We start from the raw sequence: 19,266 nt of genomic DNA, 5'->3' as shown, positions 1-19,266 counted from the left end.
ACAGCAGGCACCCCTATGTGAGCATTTGGTGACCTACCGATTCACCTTCTGGATTCTGTCACATTGTTTTTTTTTATTTTTTTTATTTTATATGGTTTATTTCAAACCTTTAAAATACAACACATTCTTATGCATTTACATTCAACTTTACTAGATGGGAGCTCTTCAAGTTGTCGTAACGTTCTTTTAAGACTAGACTTTCAAAAAGGCTATAGGAAAGAAAAAGGCTATAATGAAGCAGGAAGGAGGAAGCTGGTCATCGTGGATCCACGTAGAATTACTTTGAGGTCTACAACGGTTGTTAACAGAAGTGTTGTTTTACAGCTCCTCGTTTAAACTTTGAAAACGAGACAACATTTCTCCCAAAAAGAAAGTCAATGCAATGGTCAAGGCCATGTCGGTCTCATCGAACATTATCTGCTACCAGTCTTCAGCACTTAGCGTTGGGCATTTCTCGATAAATCTTCCCAAGTGTTTTATCCTTTCTTGTCGAAGTGTCAGACAAAACAGCGTTAAGTGTTTCAATGTTTCTTCATTGGAATTGCAAACACTGCATTGATCAATCGTGTTGTTGGTTTCATACCAGATGCCTGTTTTTTCCTTTGTTTTAAACAAGTTCAGGCAAAATTTCATATATATTCTTCTTCGATATAAATCGGGAAATAGTTTTCAGAAGTTTTGGATTTCATTAAGGGTTCTTTTTATCGTATGGGACACATTTCATTATTCAATGGTTTCTTTTTTGATCACAGGTTGAGCACCAATCACATCTCCATACATTTTTTTGCAAGGTCTGGATTTGTTTGTAATATGTCTAGCTTGATGTCAAGTTCTAAAATTATGTCTTTGCATCGTTTCACCCAAAGAACAATAACTGAATTCTCGTTGCCAAGGCTTGTGGTTTGCAAGATCTTAAACTGTATTGGGGTTTCCGCGAACGTAATTTTCCTGTATAGAGAAAGCATGTTCCAAAAAACTCAGGCTTTGATGGATGTTAAAATAAGTTCATGTCGGATACACGCAGTTGGTCTTCCCTTTGGTAAACTCAACAATCTGGACCAAAAGATGTTCTCAAGGGTGCTGCATAGATCTTGTGGGCAACCAAATGTGCATTCAGCAGCAAAGATTAATGCAGGGACCGCTTTTAGTTTATAACATGCCAATACTGGAAGTAGGGAATATTTCCCATATTTTCGGTTGATGACAGCAGCTAGGTAGATCTGTCTGTCTCTGATGAGTATGCTTACTGGCGGAGGTCCAGGCTAGAAGCTTACATTGTAGGAGCGTAGCATAAATCTTACTCAGGACATTCAGGACCATATTTTCAGTTTAGGACGGCAGCCTGAATTGCCAGGATGTGGCATTTTTTTTAGTTGTTTCAACCCACAGGGAGTCATTTATGTTCGAAATTAATTTGCATACCCAGATAACAGACATTCATTGTGATGTTCAATGGGATTTCCAATTTCCATGTGCCAACGAAAGTTTGGCTGATGTTTTTTTCCCTTGGCCACTTAGATTTTCAAGAACGAGTATTTCAGATTTAGAAGAGTTGATATTCAACCCATTAGTTCTTACATATTCGCCCAGTGCATTCAACTTTCTTTGGAGGCCAATTGGGGTTGAATCTAGTAGTATCAAGTCATCTGCATACAATAGATGACTTATAGGCGCTCCATTTATTTTAGCTGAAAAAGATCTGGGGCTTTCAATAGCTTGGTCAATATCGGAAATAAACAAATTGAAAATAATAGCAGCCAGGGGACAGCCCTGTTTAACTCCACACTGGGTTTTAATGGGCGCAGATAATTTGCAAGAGCGGTCCAATCTAATTCTTATTACAGTATTCGGGTGCAGTTCCTTTATTGCCAACAATAAACTAGGGGGCATTTCCAGTTGGACATCTTTAACCATTATCTCTCACGATATATGCTATCAAATGCATAAAATAGGTTGATTATGGCTAAGTAGATCTTTTTGCTAGATTTTATCACATCCATCTTCAATATGTTGACAATTAGGAGATTTAGACTGCACCCCACTTCTTTGATGAAGTCTCTTTGTCTCTGATCAATATGCTTACTGGCGGAGGTCCAGGCTAGAAGCTTACATTGTAGGAGCGTAGCGTAGATCTCACTCAGGACATTCAGTAGTGCAATTGGGCGGTAGTCTCTTGGATTCGCTCTACTGCCATTTTTAAATATTAAGCTAAGTTTGTGTCGGATACATGCAGTTCGTGTTCCCTTGGTTAAACTCAAGACTCTGGACCAAAAGATGTTCTCAAGGGTGCTCCAAAGATCTTGTGGGCAACCAAATGCACATTCAGCACCGAAGATTAATGCAGGGACCGCTTTTAGTTTATAAAATGCCAATACTGCAAGCAGGGAATATTTCCCATATTTTCGGTTTAGGACGGCAGCCTGAATTGCCAGGATGTGGCATTTTTTTTAGTTGTTTCAACCCACAGGGAGACATTTATGTTCGAAATTAATTTGCATACCCAGATAACAGACAGTCATTGTGATGTTTAATGGAGTTTTGTCCATGTGCCAACGAAGGTTTGGCTGATGTTTTTTTCCCTTGGCCACTTAGATTTTCAAGAACGAGTATTTCAGATTTAGAAGCGTTGATATTCAACCCATTAGTTCTTACATATTCGCCCAACGCATTCAACTTTCTTTGGAGGCCAATTGGGGTTGCATCTAGTAGTATCAAGTCATCTGCATACAATAGATGACTTATAGGCGCTCCGTTTATTTTAGGTGAAAAAGATCTGGGGCTTTCAATAGCTTGGTCAATATCGGAAATAAACAAATTGAAAATAATAGTAGCCAGGGGGCAGCCCTGTTTAACTCCACACTGGGTTTTAATGGGCACAGATAATTTGCAAGAGCGGTCCAATCTAATTCTTATTACAGTATTTGTGTGCAGTTCCTTTATTGCCAACAATAAACTTAGGGGCATTTCCAGTTGGACATCTTTAACCATAATCTCTCACGATCTATGCTATCAAATACATAAAATAGGTTGATTATGGCTAGGTAGATCTTTTTGCTAGATCTTATCACATCCATCTTCAATATGTTGACAATTAGGATATTTAGACTGCACCCCACTCCTTTGATGAAGTCTGTTTGTCTCTGATCAGTATGCTTACTGGCGGAGGTCCAGGCTAGAAGCTTACATTGTAGGAGCGTAGCGTAGATCTTACTCAGGGCATTCAGTAGTGCAATTGGGCGGTAGTCTCTTGGATTCACTCTACTGCCCTTTTTAAATATTAAGCTAAGTTTGTGTCGGATACATGCAGTTGGTGTTCCCTTGGTTGAACTCAAGACTCTGGACCAAAAGATGTTCTCAAGGGTGTTCCATGGATCTTGTGGGCAACCAAATGCGCATTCAGCACCGAAGATTAATGCAAGGACCGCTTTTAGTTTATAAAATGCCAATACTGGAAGCAGGGAATATTTCCCATATTTTCGGTTTAGGACGGCAGCCTGAATTGCCAGGATGTGGCATTTTATTTTTGTTGTTTCAACCCACGGGAAGCCATTTATGTTAGAAATTCATTTGCATACCCAGATAACGGACATTCATTGTGATGTTCAATGGAGTTTTGTCCATGTGCCAACAAAAGTTTGGCTGATGTTTTTTCCCTTCGCCACTTAGATTTTCCAGAGCAAGTATTTCAGATTTAGAAGCATTGATATTCAACCCATTAGTTCTTACATATTCGCCCAGTGCATTCAACTTTCTTTGGAGGCCAATTGGGATTGAATCTAGTATTATCAAGTCATCTGCATATAATAGATGACCTATAGGTGCTCTGTTTATTTTAGGTGAAAAAGATCTGGGGCTTTCAATAGCTTGGTCAATATCGGAAATAAACAAATTGAAAATAATAGCAGCCAGGGACAGCCCTGCTTAACTCCACACTTGGTTTTAATGGGCACAGATAATTTGCCAGAGCGGTCCAATCTAATTCTTATTACAGTATTCATGTGCCTTTCCTTTATTGCCAACAATAAACTTGGGGGGCATTTCCAGTTGGACATCTTTAACCATAATCTCTCATGATCTATGCTATCAAATGCATAAGATAGGTCGATTATGGCTAGGTAGATCTTTTTGCTAGATCTTATCACATCCATCTTCAATATGTTGACAATTAGCAGATTTAGACTGTACCCCACTCCTTTAACGAAGTCTGTTTGTCTCTGATCAGTATGCTTACTGGCGGAGGTCGAGGCTAGAAGCTTACGTTGTAGGAGCGTAGCGTAGATCTTACTCAGGACATTCAGTAGTGCAATTGGGCGGTAGTCTCTTGGATTCGCTCTATTGCCCTTTTTAAATATTGGTATGATTATTGCAGTTTTCCAGGATGCCGGTGTCGCACATGTACTTATGATGTTTTAAGTAGATTATAGCAGAAATCGGCCCAGGCCTTTGGATTTTCTTTCAATGTTAGGTTGGTTAAACCATCAGGGCCTGGTGCACATCATGTACTTATTCTGTTGATAGTTTCAAGAATATCAGGGCGCTCAAATCGCAAATCCCACATATCCAGAGCTGGCAGTACAGGGTGAAGGGAATTTCCTTTCTTCTTGTAGAGCTGTTCGTAATGGCTTATCCGGTCATTTTCAGTCACAATATTTGTTTGAAGTGCTGTCTGGGAGCTCTCTTGTTCATTAATTAGGATCCAGAACTGGCGTGTGTTCTTGTTTTGCATTTTAGAGAGCATCAATTCTGCATCCTGTTGGAGTATAATTGATCGATGTGATTTGAGCCAATTTTTGTATGACTGTTTTGACTTTTTGATGTTAACCAAGTCTTCAACAGTGTACGGTTTCCCGTATGCTCTAATTTTGCACCACAGATTACGTTTCTGTTTCATAATGTCAAGGTCGAAGGCGTGTTTATTGATAATATGTTTCTTCAAGCCTTGTTTCTTAATAAAGTTTGTAAGTAGATGTTGGTATTCTACAAGGCCGTGTTCATTCTGATAAGCATTGTTAAGCGATCTCACAATGTGTTCGTTTAGTCTGAGTCTAATACGACTCAGTTCAACTGCTATATCATGCTTCCATGATTGTGTCTCTCTGTTCTGCCGGCCATAGGTGTGCAATAATACTAGATTCTGGTCGCTTTCGAGTTTGGGAACTACATGAAATGCTTTAACATGCTTTTGTAGAGCTTCGGAGGCAAAATAATATTCCAATATTGATTGTTGGGTCTGTCTCTTCCAGGTTGGTTTAGCTGGTATATCACCTCAGGTGTTACCATTAAGAAGATGGATGTTTCTCAGGTCCATTTCAGCGCACCATTGTGCAGCTTTGGACATTTTTGCCGCATTTCCATTGCATTTTTATATGATAGCTCTAAGCAACTGATATTCAAATCTCCACAAATTAGAATTTTCGGCACTGCTTTCTGCTCGTAAATGTGATCTATTAGGTGGGTAATTTGGTCAATAAAGGCAACTGTGACCTTTAAAGTGTGTTGCCATTAGACATTGAGGATGTAGAGACAATCTTGCTCACTCTCTTTCAGCCCATCCATGACTAGTACTACTTTCTGGATATACGATGAGATGTTAGTGACTTCCTGAATTTTGTTAGCAGAATTCCTTTGTACAAATGTCCAAAGTCCAGCCGAAGGATGACCCATTTTCCTTTCAATTGCTGGATTTAGGGTGACTTCACAGCCGTCTACTCTTGGACACTCAACCAGCCAGGCTTCCTGCAAACACGCTATATACACATTTCAGCCATTTGGACTGAAACAGGTGAGCAAATCCATGGGTATTCCAACATCCAATGGTAATCAACTTGGATAACCCGATTCGTAGCATTAGCTTCGATTTTGAACGGCTATGGCTGTTGAGATCCAACTCCAGTCTGTAACATCACTACTGGATTGATTTATACAAGGTACAGAAACATCTCCTCTAAATGTGGATCACTCATGTACAAAAGTTATCTTGATGGGATCCCTATTTTCCAATGCTTGCGGGGGTCTTGGTACTTCTTGTAGTTGAGCCATGTTTTTTACATCAAGTACTTGATGGTTACTCACATCAAGTTCAGGCTGGATCTTTAACAGGTCTTTCTGCATGGGATGTTGAATTTGTATTCTGTCTCTGCTGGACTTAGTATCTGATACTATTAGTTTAGCTTTGGGGTCTGTAGATGTTTGTGGCTCTGTAATATCAAAACCCATAAATATTAAGGTAGGAGCAGCATCTAGTATGATGTTGCATATTATTCGAGAGTCGATGTGAAGTTTCACTCCGTAATTTTGATTTTCCTTGAAGAATTAGACTATTTTTATGTTGTTCGTATTAATCATACGCAGGCTTGGCACATAATGCAACAATTGTAGAACGTTGTTCCTATTCAGAGACAGATCATCTTCGATGTCCTCTATGCACTCTAAGAATAGACAATACTTCGCATTAAATTGTTTGTTGACATTTTGACTCTCATATTTCCTTTTCATAGTAGGAATTTTATGATCTTTGTTTCGTTCACTCTCGTGGGCTACTATCACAAGTGCTGGGATATAACGGAGATTCCTCCAAATCAGATAAGTCTATGTCCTCCTCCCCTTTCTCCTCACCTGTTTCTTCCAGAAGATTCCCTCGTCTGTAGGACTTGCCTCTTGGTCTTTTCTTCTTTGTGAAGAGATAAGGTCGTCCGCGGGAAGAAGCCACCCTGATTCCCTGATAAACAGGAAAACAGCCGGCCCCGTCCCGAAGATGCCAGGAAGAGAGGAAAAAAGCAGCCGCTTAAAAAAAACCTCTCGCCGGATGTTGTTGATAACAAATGCGTGCTGGAGGAGTTGACTGGAGAGTCCGGAGTGCAGGTGAAAGGCAGGAAAGTCTTTCCGAAGCTGTAAAGCTGTAGTCTTTGGAGTTGTAGCATGAGAAGCCCGGGGAACCCGGGATGGAGGAAAACACGCCACTGCCAGATACCGGAACGAGATCCGGAAAACAGGAAGGAATAGAGGAGCCCCGAAAGGCACGGGAAATCAATAGAATGGAGTAAACAGGCAAAAAAGGAAGGGAAGAAGCAGAAGAAAGAATCTCTGCTATAGTTACTGAGTCAACTAGGTAATAGAGGAAATACTGGAAACACAGTAGCACGGCAACAAAGCGAAAGAAACAAGTTGCAACGCACAGAGCCCAGAGAGGGGCGTGGTTAAATACGGAAACAAGAAAAAAGGCTAGACCGATAAACCAGGAAGCGGAAGGAAAAGTAACACAGAAGAAAAAGACTAGACCGCCAAACCAGGAAGTGAAAAGAAAAAAACACACGGAACAACTAATGGCGCCGCCAACGCCAAGCCTTCCATAACCGCCAGCGGCCACCAAAGGACGGCGGCATGACAGTATGCCCCCTCCCAAACGGCACCCCCCCCGGTTTACCCGGGAACAGACGGTGAAACCGCTGAATCAATGCCGGAGCGTGAACATGAGACACCGGTTCCCAGGAGTCCTCTGAGTGTGGATATCCTTTCCAGTGGATGAGATACTCCAAGCGACCCTGATGATAGCGGGAGTCCCTGATGGAGGCCACCTCATACTCATCAGAAGGAACCACTTTGGGAACCGGATCATGCGGCAAAGTGCGAAGGTAGGGATCACTCTTGTATTCCCTAAGGAGGGAGGAATGAAACACCGGATGGAGACGGTGCATATGTTTCGGCAACTGGAGACGGAAGGCCACAGGATTGATCTGGCGTAGAATAGGGAAAGGACCCAGATAGCGGGGTGAAATTTTAGAGGGGTGAAGCCAACGAGGTAGAAACCTAGTAGACAACCAGACCTTGGTGCCCTTATGCCATGCCGGAACCGGCTGGCGCTTAAGGTTGCAGTAAGATCGGTACCGGAGACTGCTAGCTCGCAAGCAACTCGTGGCAGACTTGTGAGCATCCGAGATACTGGTAAGGAGGGCATCAACAGATGGAGTTGTAGAAGGAGGAAAAGAGAGAGAAGGAATAAAGCTAGGATGGAAACCATAGGAACAAAAGAAAGGACTGAGACCAGTGGCACTGTGCTCTGCATTGTTATAGGCAAATTCTGCAGTAACCAACAGACTAACCCAATTGTCCTGTTGGGCATTAGCGAAACACCGAAGATATTGCTCCAGAGTGGCGTTCGTTCTTTCTGTCTGTCCATTGGTCTGTGGGTGGAAACCGGATGACAAAGCTCGTTCCATACCCAGTCTTTCACAAAGTTCCTTCCAGAACTTCGAGGTGTACTGAGATCCCCTGTCAGAAATAATCTTGTCCGGGGTACCATGTAAGCGGAATATTTCCCTGGCAAACACTGCCGCCATCTCGGCTGCAGTAGGAAGACCCGCCAAAGGAGTGAAATGTGCCATCTTGGTGAAGCAATCGACCGTTACCATGATGCATGAACAACCTTCTGAAGGTGGCAGATCCACGATGAAATCTGTAGAAATAACGCACCAGGGTCTCTTCGGAAGGTCCTGTTGTTGGAGAAGCCCTATTGCCTTTTGAGTGCTGTACTTTGATCGACAACATACAGGGCATGACTCGACATAGGTTGTAACTTCTTTGGCCATCCCAGGCCACCAGAACCTGCGAAGAAGCAACTCCAAGGTGTTCTTTACACCTCTGTGTCCCGCTGTTGGATCATCATGGCACCATTTTAATGCCGACTGACGGGAGATGCTGTCTGGTAGAAATAGTCGTTGTTGTTGAAAACATAAACCACCTTGCATGGATAGATCCTTCGGAAGAGGGTTAGTGGACCGTGTGACCTCACGGACTCTGTCCAGAAACGAATCCACAGAACAGATCACTTTAACGTCTGGTAGCATGAGGCTGGGAAATTCCTTCAGAACCCTGTCTGGTACTGGTCTTCTGGAAAGGGCATCAGCAAGTATGTTCTTGGAACCTGGTAAGTAAGTCAGTACGAAATCATATTGGGAGAAAAAATGTGCCCAGCGAGCTTGACGCGAGTTGACGCATTCCATCTTCTGCAGGATCTTAAGGTTTTTATGATCTGTTCTGATCTCAAAAGGATGAGTAGCTCCCTGTAGGAGATGTCGCCATTCTTCGCATGCGGATTTCATGGCCAGAAGTTCTTTTTCAATCACCGAATAATGTGTTTGACTGTCGTTCAGTGTTTTGGACATGTAGGCAACGGGATGTTCTAGCTCCCCATGTTCCTGTAGGAGAGCTGCTCCAATTGCTGCAGAAGAGGCGTCAGTCTCCACAATGAATCTTAGATTCTGATCTGGTTGATGAAGTACCGGGGCAGAGCAGAATTCCTTCTTGAGAAGTTGGAAAGCCCGGTTTGCCTCAGAAGACCAGGAGAAGGGCATGGATGACTTCTTTAACAACCTTGTAATGGGAAGAACTCGATCCGAGAATCCTTGGATGAATTTGCGATAAAAATTGGCTAGACCTAAAAACCTTTGGACGTCTTTGATGGTATGGGGTGTTGGCCATTGCAAGATGGCGTCGGTCTTAGCGGAATCCATGCGAATACCTTCTGAAGACAGGATAAAGCCAAGATAGTTGACCTCGGAGACTTGAAAAATGCACTTGTCAGCATTGGCCTTGAGTAGATTGTCTTGCAATCTTTGAAGGACTTGGTGGAGATGTTTAGCATGAAGTTGAGCGTCTTTAGAATACACCAAAATGTCGTCGAGGTAGACGACAGCAGAATGGAAAAGTAGATCGGAGAAAATGCGATCCATGAATCTCTGAAATACAGATGGAGCATTGACAAGACCAAACGGCATAACACAATATTCATAGTGACCGAAGGGAGTGCGAAAAGCCGTCTTCCATTCGTCACCGGATCGTATCCTCAAAAGGTGGTAGGCTCTTCTTAAATCGATCTTAGAGAAGATCTTCGCCCCTTGAACAGCTTCTAGGATGTCTCCGATAAGTGGCATGGGATACCTATCTCTGAGAGTAACTTGGTTAAGACCCCTATAGTCAATGCAAGGGCGAAGTTCATCGGAACCTTTCTTTGGAACAAAGAAAAGCGAAGCCCCAGCAGGAGAAAACGAAGGTCGGATCAGGCCATGATGTGTATTTGCATCCAGGTATTCTTTAAGTGCTTTCTTTTCCTTAAGAGAAAGAGAAAACATCCTTCCAAAAGGTACAACAGCATTGGGCTGGAGAACGATCTGACAGTCCTCTGGTCTATGAGGTGGTAACTTCTGAGGACCATCGTCCGTAAATACCTCCTGGTAGCGGAGATATTCTCTGGGAATACTGTTTACCTTAAGTGCCTCTGAACTAGAGTCTAATTCCGGACAAACATGACCGTAGTATGTTGGGTCTGTGAGGAACATGAACTACGACAAAAGGCTGATGTAAAGGACAGTTGATTCTTTGTCCAATCTATGGTCGGGTTATGCTTCCGAAGCCACGAGACTCCCAGGATCAATGGGAAATGTGCAGCACGGATGAGGTCAAATTGAATGGTCTCGTTGTGATGTAGGATTTTCATCTGCATAGGAGGTGTAGTATGAGTGATAAGGCCCGAGCTGAGTGGTCTGCCGTCTACGCCCTCCACCTTTTGATCCTCGTCCTTTTGCAAACGGTGAATGCCAACCTTTTCCGCCCAAACCAAATCCATAAAGCAACCGGCAGCACCACAGTCCAGCAGTGCCAAAACCTCATAGGACTGCTGAGAGAGGCTTAACTCCACTCCAACTACCATCAGACGGTTGTCTTCTACTGTGGATGGCGTGGGTGTGACCGATAAAGAGACGAAGGGACCAGGTAATCCCCCTCGGTAACTTGTCCCAACTAGTTCCGAGGATTGGCGTTTCCCGAACGTCTGGGAGGTACGTTAGGACAGTCTCTAAGTATATGTTGATTGGATCCACAATACATACACAGGTTGTTATCTCTGCGTCTTCTTCTTTCTTCCGGGGTGAGTGGCCCTCGGGCAGTTCCAATCTGCATTGGTTCCTCTTTTGACATACAGGTGGAAGAAGGGGGGGGTAATCCAGGATCAAGTGTAGCAGGAAATCCACGTTGTTTACGACGTTCGGACCGTCGTTCAGAGATGCGGTAGTCCAGTTGAATAACAGTAGACCACAGATCGGTTAAAGTAGCTGGTCGGTTAACCCTTGCTAATTCATCTTTGAGTTCCTCCCTTAATCCTCTCCGAAAGATGGTGTACTGAGCGTTCTCTTGCCAGCCTGCGTCAGCAGCCACCCGTTTAAAACGGGAGATGTATGTCAGCAGATCCGTACTTCCTTGTCGGATATCCAGTAGCTGTTCGCTGGCGACTGCCGCAGACTCTTACCTTTCAAAAGCCGTTTTGAATTGGGCGGTGAAACCGGCATAATCTTGGAGTAAAGGGCTGGCACCGGTCACCAGAGGGGTAGCCCAAGAAAGGGCGTTACCCGTAAGGTTAGAAATTAGAAAACCTATACGGGCTGAGTCTGAGGCATAAGCTTGTGGTCTGAAAGTGAAATAGATTATGCATGCCTCCATGAACTCTTTGAAACTAGCCGGAGAGCCATCGTATTTACCGCAGGCTAAGGGCATGGGAGGCAAATCACTCCGGGACTGTTCGAAGTGATCGACACGCTGCCTCAAAGCAGTGTTTTCGGCTTTCACAGCCTGTAATTCTAACGTCACATTCTGCATTGCAGCGAGCAATTCTTGGACCTGTTCCGGGATAGACATTGTGTTCTCTTCTGGGCGTTGCAAACTATCACAAGTGCTGGGATATAACGGAGATTCCACCAAATCAGATAAGTCTATGTCCTCCTCCCCTTTCTCCTCACCTGTTTCTTCCAGAAGATTCCCTCGTCTGTAGGACTTGCCTCTTGGTCTTTTCTTCTTTGTGAAGAGATAAGGTCGTCCGCGGGAAGAAGCCACCCTGATTCCCTGATAAACAGGAAAACAGCCGGCCCCGTCCCGAAGATGCCAGGAAGAGAGGAAAAAAGCAGCCGCTTAAAAAAAACCTCTCGCCGGATGTTGTTGATAACAAATGCGTGCTGGAGGAGTTGACTGGAGAGTCCGGAGTGCAGGTGAAAGGCAGGAAAGTCTTTCCGAAGCTGTAAAGCTGTAGTCTTTGGAGTTGTAGCATGAGAAGCCCGGGGAACCCGGGATGGAGGAAAACACGCCACTGCCAGATACCGGAACGAGATCCGGAAAACAGGAAGGAATAGAGGAGCCCCGAAAGGCACGGGAAATCAATAGAATGGAGTAAACAGGCAAAAAAGGAAGGGAAGAAGCAGAAGAAAGAATCTCTGCTATAGTTACTGAGTCAACTAGGTAATAGAGGAAGTACTGGAAACACAGTAGCACGGCAACAAAGCGAAAGAAACAAGTTGCAACGCACAGAGCCCAGAGAGGGGCGTGGTTAAATACGGAAACAAGAAAAAAGGCTAGACCGATAAACCAGGAAGCGGAAGGAAAAGTAACACAGAAGAAAAAGACTAGACCGCCAAACCAGGAAGTGAAAAGAAAAAAACACACGGAACAACTAATGGCGCCGCCAACGCCAAGCCTTCCATAACCGCCAGCGGCCACCAAAGGACGGCGGCATGACAGCTACTCTCTCCTGTGATTTACAGTTCTTATTAATGTTTCTGTTTCTATCTTCAATGTTCTTTTGGGTGATCTTTCCTTTTTCATTGTCAATAATTGACCAGGAACATACTTTTGATATGTGCAGCTCTTGTTCCTCATTGACATGATTAGCAGTAAGTTTATCCCATTTTTGGGATAATGTCACAAGTGGCGGACTCTGGGGATTTTACAACATTGACGGTAAGTGACCAGAGGAGGGCACTATCGTGCATACTCTTGTTGGTTTGGCATTTGTGTGTTGAGACAAAGCAGGAGGCGCGTCAGTTTTTTCTACTGCGCCATCAGCACACTTTGCTTCTTGATTCTGATCTGGTTCATCCAAATCAATGCTTTCATAGACAGATAGATCCAAAAGATTAATTGGAATTCCATTATTGGATGGATGGGCGTCTATTGATCCATCTTGCGTTAATTCACTAGGCTTCAAATTATGAGGTGCCACAGGTAATGCCAGTGTGCACACTGCATATGAGTTTGGGGTAAAGCTTACAGCTTTTATATTTCTGAGAAATTGTATCGAGTTGTTAGCTGTCCGGGCTTTATTCCCCTTTAAACTTTGGTATTTTTTGATTTGCAGTGGTTTTGGTTGAGCAGTTTTTCCGACTTCTTTTTGGGGTGCTTTGAAGATCGGAAATGTTTCTTCCACATCCTCCGCGTTTGTGCTGGCATGTACAGGTAGCACAGGACTCGATGGTTCACCCTCTAAGATCAGCAGAGGTCAAAGTTAGTTGGAGATCACCATTTCATTATTCTCTGTGTTTTGTGCACTTTCCACCGCGCTAGCAAAAGATGTGATTTCAGCCATTGGTGCAGATGCAGTTTCCATACGTTTTTTCTCGCTGTTCAAGGTGGTAGGTGGAACTTGCCAAGCCTCAGGGGCTATGTTTTCGTTCCTTAAATTGCTTTTCAGTGTAACATTTGTGAGGCCTGTTGCATCCCTGGGCATTTGTCCTAATATCAGGTTATATGATGGTTGAACAGTTCCAGTCAGAACCTCTATGGGTACTTGGATTGGAGCTTCTTTGTTCACTGCCTCTGTAATTAAATCTTTATCTGTTGTTCGAGATCCAACGGTCTCGATTTCGTGAGGCAGTTGAGATGTTCTACATTGAAGACTGTTTCCATCATGTGAGGAATGTTTTTCTTTCCGTAATATAGCAAGAGCTTCTTTGGATACCCCCGCTAGAAGCTTTTTGTCATCACTATTAGTTTGCTTTTGATCGGCTAGGATTGCCAAAGAGACGTCAATTTTGTTCGTCAATTTATAGAACATTTGTTTAAATAGGTTGTTGTCACATTCCAAATTAACCACTTTGGAGTTCATCAAGACAATTAATGTGGTTATGTCGTTCATACTATCCTTCATTTTTTCATACAATTTGATGAACGGACACAGGGACAGGGTCATAGTAGATGTTAGAATTGGTTGCAAGTCTCGCACAATTTTTGCAAATAGTTCCTCCTGTTTTAAAGATCCTTCTTATCTCCTCGTCTTAGTTTGGTACTGTAGTTTTCGGATTTTTGGGTACTCTCGTTCTATGAATGACGAGTCGGAAGAATAGTCATCTGAGCTAGACTCCTTTTCATTAGTCAGTGGGGTCTTGCTCGAAATTGCATCTATGGTGTTCTGTACCAATCCATCATTACTTTGTGTTGAGGGTGTTGTATTTTGTTTCCCTTGCTTCTGGGCTCTTGCTTGTGAACAAACAATGCCTGTTGAATCACTGTTATCAATCCTTCTATGTTTAGAAGGAGCAGATCGACCCATAATATTGTTCGAATGATTCATTTTGGATAAGAGCTCGCCATTTCTGGCTGATGTTTGGATACTGGAACTTGTTGCAGCCTCATCTGGTTTTAGTGCAACTCGAGCTAAGTTGATTTTCGTGAGGTCTTGTAGGAGTTTATTCACTACTTCTAGTGAAGTTAAACTTGGAGTTCCATTGATAAAGTTCTGAGACAAGCAGTTAGGTTTTTATACACTGCCGTGCTTCAGGAGTTGTAAGGTCTGCAATGGCTGGGATAGACTTTTGTCTGGGTCCTAACACTGACCCACTTGAGACGCCTTCCTCAAGGGCCCGACTACAACAATCAACATGCATGGTGTTTGCAGGTAGAACTTCCTGTGCAGAGTCCCGGCCTTTGGACATGTTAAATCTAAATGCGAAGTGCTCTCTTTTGGAGCTGTGCTTTTCTCTCCAATAGGTTCACATTCAGTAAATACGTCATTGTAGGGAGCCTGTGGGCAATCTTTGTGTTTCAACTTGTGGGCAGGGATTAAGGAAACATTATTGGGAAACACAAAGTGTGTAGCATGTTTGATCAAACTACCCAGAGTGACAGTGGGTATCTTCCCCGGATTAGGGGCTGGTGAATCTTCCAGCATGTCTGTTGCCGAGTAGAAAGGAGTCGCGTTTGTCAAGCGATCCGTTTCCCTGTCAGCTCTCTGGAGGAATTGCGCAGCTGCAATCGGCGAACTGACCACGCACGTGTGGTGAGGACGCTCAAGGCAGAGACAGCCTGACAGTCGGCCAGCGTACGCCTGGCGCTGCTAGGAGCGCACCCATCGCAAACCTCCTCATCCAGAACTCCCTCGGCAGCACCCATAGAAGACGTCACGTCCCGCGAGGCAGTAAGTAATTTACTGGACGTGTTAGACGGTGTCATTAGAGGGGAACTGTTAGTTGATGAGCAGGCCGGACACTGCCTGATTCCAGCATACAAAGGGTTCTGGGGGGTGAGTGGTACTGGATTGGACACCAAAGGTATAGATATAAACACAGCTTTTGTTAGACTTTGTTGGGGGCTGTAAGAGTCCGTAATAGTAGTAATTGAAGTACGACTTTTGGACATGCTTGCCCCCCTGCAAATGTAAGTATTAAGTTTATTGTCATTAATTAATCTTACTTGAGTAGCAGGGGCTGCTTCCAATCTGTGCACTGCATCGTTCGCTCCACAGCGCAGCTGTAGCCGGGTCAGGGATGTTGCAACCCACGCCCTCGCCCTCTTAATCCAGGCAGAGGCTCAGGGTCTCCCATTATAGTGAACCACGCCTCCAAAGACTCTCAAGATTCTGCTGACTCTGCGTCTGCTCCGCGTAGAGTCTTGAGTCTTATGGTGCAGGTAGCAATAGGCTCAGCCTCCGGGCAGGAGCAATAGAAGAGTTCCTCAGGCAGCAGAAATAAACCAGGATATCAGGAAAGACTCTCAAGACTCTGCTGACTCTGCGTCTGCTCCACGGAGAGTCTTGAGTCTTATGGTGCAGGTAGCAATGAGCTCTGCCTCCAGGCAGAAGCAATAGAAGAGTTCATCAGGCAGCAGAAAGAAACCAGGAAATCAGGAAAGACTCTCAAGACTCTGCTGACTCCACGTCCGCTCCTCGGAGAGTCTTGAGTCTTATGGTGCAGGTAGCAATAGGCTCCTCCTCCAGGCAGGAACAGTGGAAGGGTTCCTCAGGCAGCAGAAAGAAACCAGGAATGCAGGAAAGACTCTCAAGACTCTGTTTGCGTCTCCCTTCTTGCGTACCCTGCCTGCCCTCTGTTCCCTCTACGTCACATGCATGCTCTGTCTCCTGTTCCTATTATCTGCCTTGAGCTCTTCGTTGGCAATCTCTTAGCTTCCCATTCTCCTACTCTCACAACTTCCCTCCCTCTGCTGTCTGCCTGTCTTTTTCTCTCGCTCGCTCTCCGAATCCGGCCCTATTTCACTCTTTCTCTATGGCTTTCTCTTTCCAACATTTAATGGGTTTTTGTTTGAGTCTGGCACAGTTGGGTGCTCTGGACCACATGCCCTATCTACATCATTTCGATAGCAGGTGCACCCTCCCACTGTTCCTAATTACTAGTGAGGCCGAGACATGCTTGGGCAACGCAAGCAACGAGGAAGGACCAGCAGACAATGGTCGTTACTGCGGGCCCTGCAGTGAAGGAGCAGTCGGCAAGCAAAGGGGAACAGAAGGATGCTCTTCAATACCCACATCAGCATTCACTGAGGTCTCTGCCAGCCTCCTGCAGAAACATGCTGGTACGTTTAATAGGCACAGCTTAGTTCACCAACCCGTCTCCCTTCTCTTTTTGTTCAAGCAATCCTTTTTATGTCCCCGCTGAGCCACCTACCCACCAATCACTTCTATACTGCGGGGAGGGGGTGGGGGAGCGTCTATGCACTGTCTTTTCTGCCTCAAAATTAAAGGGTTTACTGAAGGTTTAGCCTTCATTTAAGAGCTGTGTAAATATCTTACTCTACTGAAATGAAAAGCATTTTTCCTTCAGTTGAACTCTTTCACATGTTGATTAATTGTTTTCATGTTGGTGTTTTCTCTGACTTTACATGGCATTCCAAAACGGGGGACATTGTTATTGACGTTTGAGTTAAGTATGTGTTTACACTTTTGACCCGATCAAGAACACCACGTATTTTGTAGTGCACTTCTGATCTGCAAAATGCCCCAGGAACGCAAAGCTCAACATACCCAATATTGAATGCATAAAGAAAGGCATACAACTAAGCAGAGCCCAGTGGGGGCCTAGTGAAGGAGTTGCTGGGGGGTGAGGGGGATATAGCCCCGGGTCTCTTGGTTGTAGACCCGGATAGAAGCTTAGGGGCTAAAACCAAAAGGCTAGCTAGCCCCCAGTCCCGATATTAGTGTAGCCCCCGATCTTTTCCAGATCTAGCAATAACCCTGGCACAGCCTAGCATGCACTGCCCAACCCAAAATATGTTTTTAAATATGTTAATACATTTTAAAGAATTTTGCTGTACTCATATACAGAAAAAAATGGTTAGCTGAACTTGCAAAATAAAATGTCTGCTCCTGCAGGGGGTGGCAGGCTCCCCCTGAGCATTGGGCGTTGAAAAAACCCTCACGTTCGGCAGGAGCAGAATATGTCTATACATCGCTCGAATTAGCAGGGACATTTAAAAAAAGATTGTGTGCCTGTGTAGAGAATGCAGTGAGAGTGGATGTAAGAGACGGTGTATGATATTATATTTTATTTATATCGCGCTCATACACAAGTTTGAGTGTATGAGTGAGTGACTGGTGGGTGAATGAGTATGAATGTGATAGTGTGTTTCAATGTTCTGGATGGGCACATGTCTGTGTGGAGAATTCAGTGTGAGTGGATGTGAGAGAAGGTATACGGATCAGTGAGTGTTTCGTGAATGAGTAGGAATGTGATAGTGTGTGTTTGAATGTGTGTGGTAGTGAGGGGTCGTTTAGGCCCCCCTCATACATTCAGCACGATGTGAACCACTTGCTCGTACAATAATGGAGGACCCTTCCATTTGCTTGCATGCACACTAGCAATTTCATGGCAGTGGCAGAGGCGAGGTTATTGTGTGAGACACTTGGCTTCCATTTTGTGTACCCTCGATTCCATCTTTGGACTACGCCTCACTGCGATAATACAAAAAGGCTTCTCTGCCCTCTGCAGCGCCGCGCACACTGAGCTCATAACCCCCACCTTTTCTCACTGTGCTCGAATGCTTTGCAGCTCCGTTCTCATGGGTGAGCCGGAGAAAATTTCAACAAATACACCAATGTCACATCTCACTCTTCCTCTGAGATCATTGCCCTATGTGTAAACCGGTTCAAACCATGTCCTGTAGCTCATCCATCACCACAAACCTGCCTGTGCCCTCTCACCCCTGCTGTTGGAAAATTACTGCTGCTACAACCCTGTGCCCCTGCAAGGTATTCTCTTGATGTATCAGATGTGTGACCCCACTGTGAATCCCACCCCATTGTGCCTCTTACAATCACCAAGCCTCTGTCGCAGCATATTGCACCTAGAACTAACAAATGTCAGAATGTCTTGTAGCCTCTTTGATGCATCTGGACCAACTCCACAGCCACTGTTATCTTACTGACCAGGATCCTAAACCCAGTACTTCAGATAAGTCCCAATAAATAATGCTGTAATTATATATGCATAATTTATAGATTTATGGTGATGTACTCAAAGCACCTATAGTGACTATTATTTAGTGCATATCTAATGGTAGTATCTCATGTTAGCATAGTTAGGGCTCACCCTATCACACCGAGACCTGACCCTCACACCTCCTGGACGCTGGTAGCCGGACCACGTGATGTTCACCCTCCCGCCAACTGGGTAACCAATCCGGAAGAAGCAGCGCCTACACCGACATATGTGCTTTCATCTTCCAGCCAATCCTGCACTGTTGTTGTACCCTATGTTAGTTGTGTCATTTGTAACGCTGTTTTCCTTTATAATTCTTTGCTAGTGTGTTGTATGCCAGAGCGCTCTTGGGCAGCAGAGTTCTCTGGATGCCAATTTTACATAAACAAAACTTAACTCTTGCAGCCTGTTCTCTTAGTCTCATTCCCCATTGGGGTGTGTCTCATTTATTGGTATTACACGTGTTAGACGCGGAGTAAACCTATACATTTGGTAACCCCTGCAACGAGATTGGGACGACCCCAGCAAAACCATCGCCTCCGTGGTTGACCAGTTTGTGTGCACAAAAAAGAGGTTCCACAAGTTCCCGTTTTTCAAATACCCAACTAAAACTGCTTGCCAAGGTGGGTCACGGCTTGGTTGCGGTGCAGACCAGATTGCGGATAGACCGTGAACGGTGGCTTTTCGAACCCCCCCGACTGAACACGTGATTACTGTTTGCGAGACTTTTAGGGGAGGAAGATAA

Source organism: Ambystoma mexicanum, chromosome 2q, assembly GCF_040938575.1.
Source record: "Ambystoma mexicanum isolate Mex_15411 chromosome 2q, UKY_AmexF1_1, whole genome shotgun sequence".
Classification (NCBI taxonomy): Eukaryota; Metazoa; Chordata; class Amphibia; order Caudata; family Ambystomatidae; genus Ambystoma; species Ambystoma mexicanum.
The sequence above is the reverse complement of the archived record's forward strand: the minus strand, read 5'-3'. Positions refer to the sequence as shown.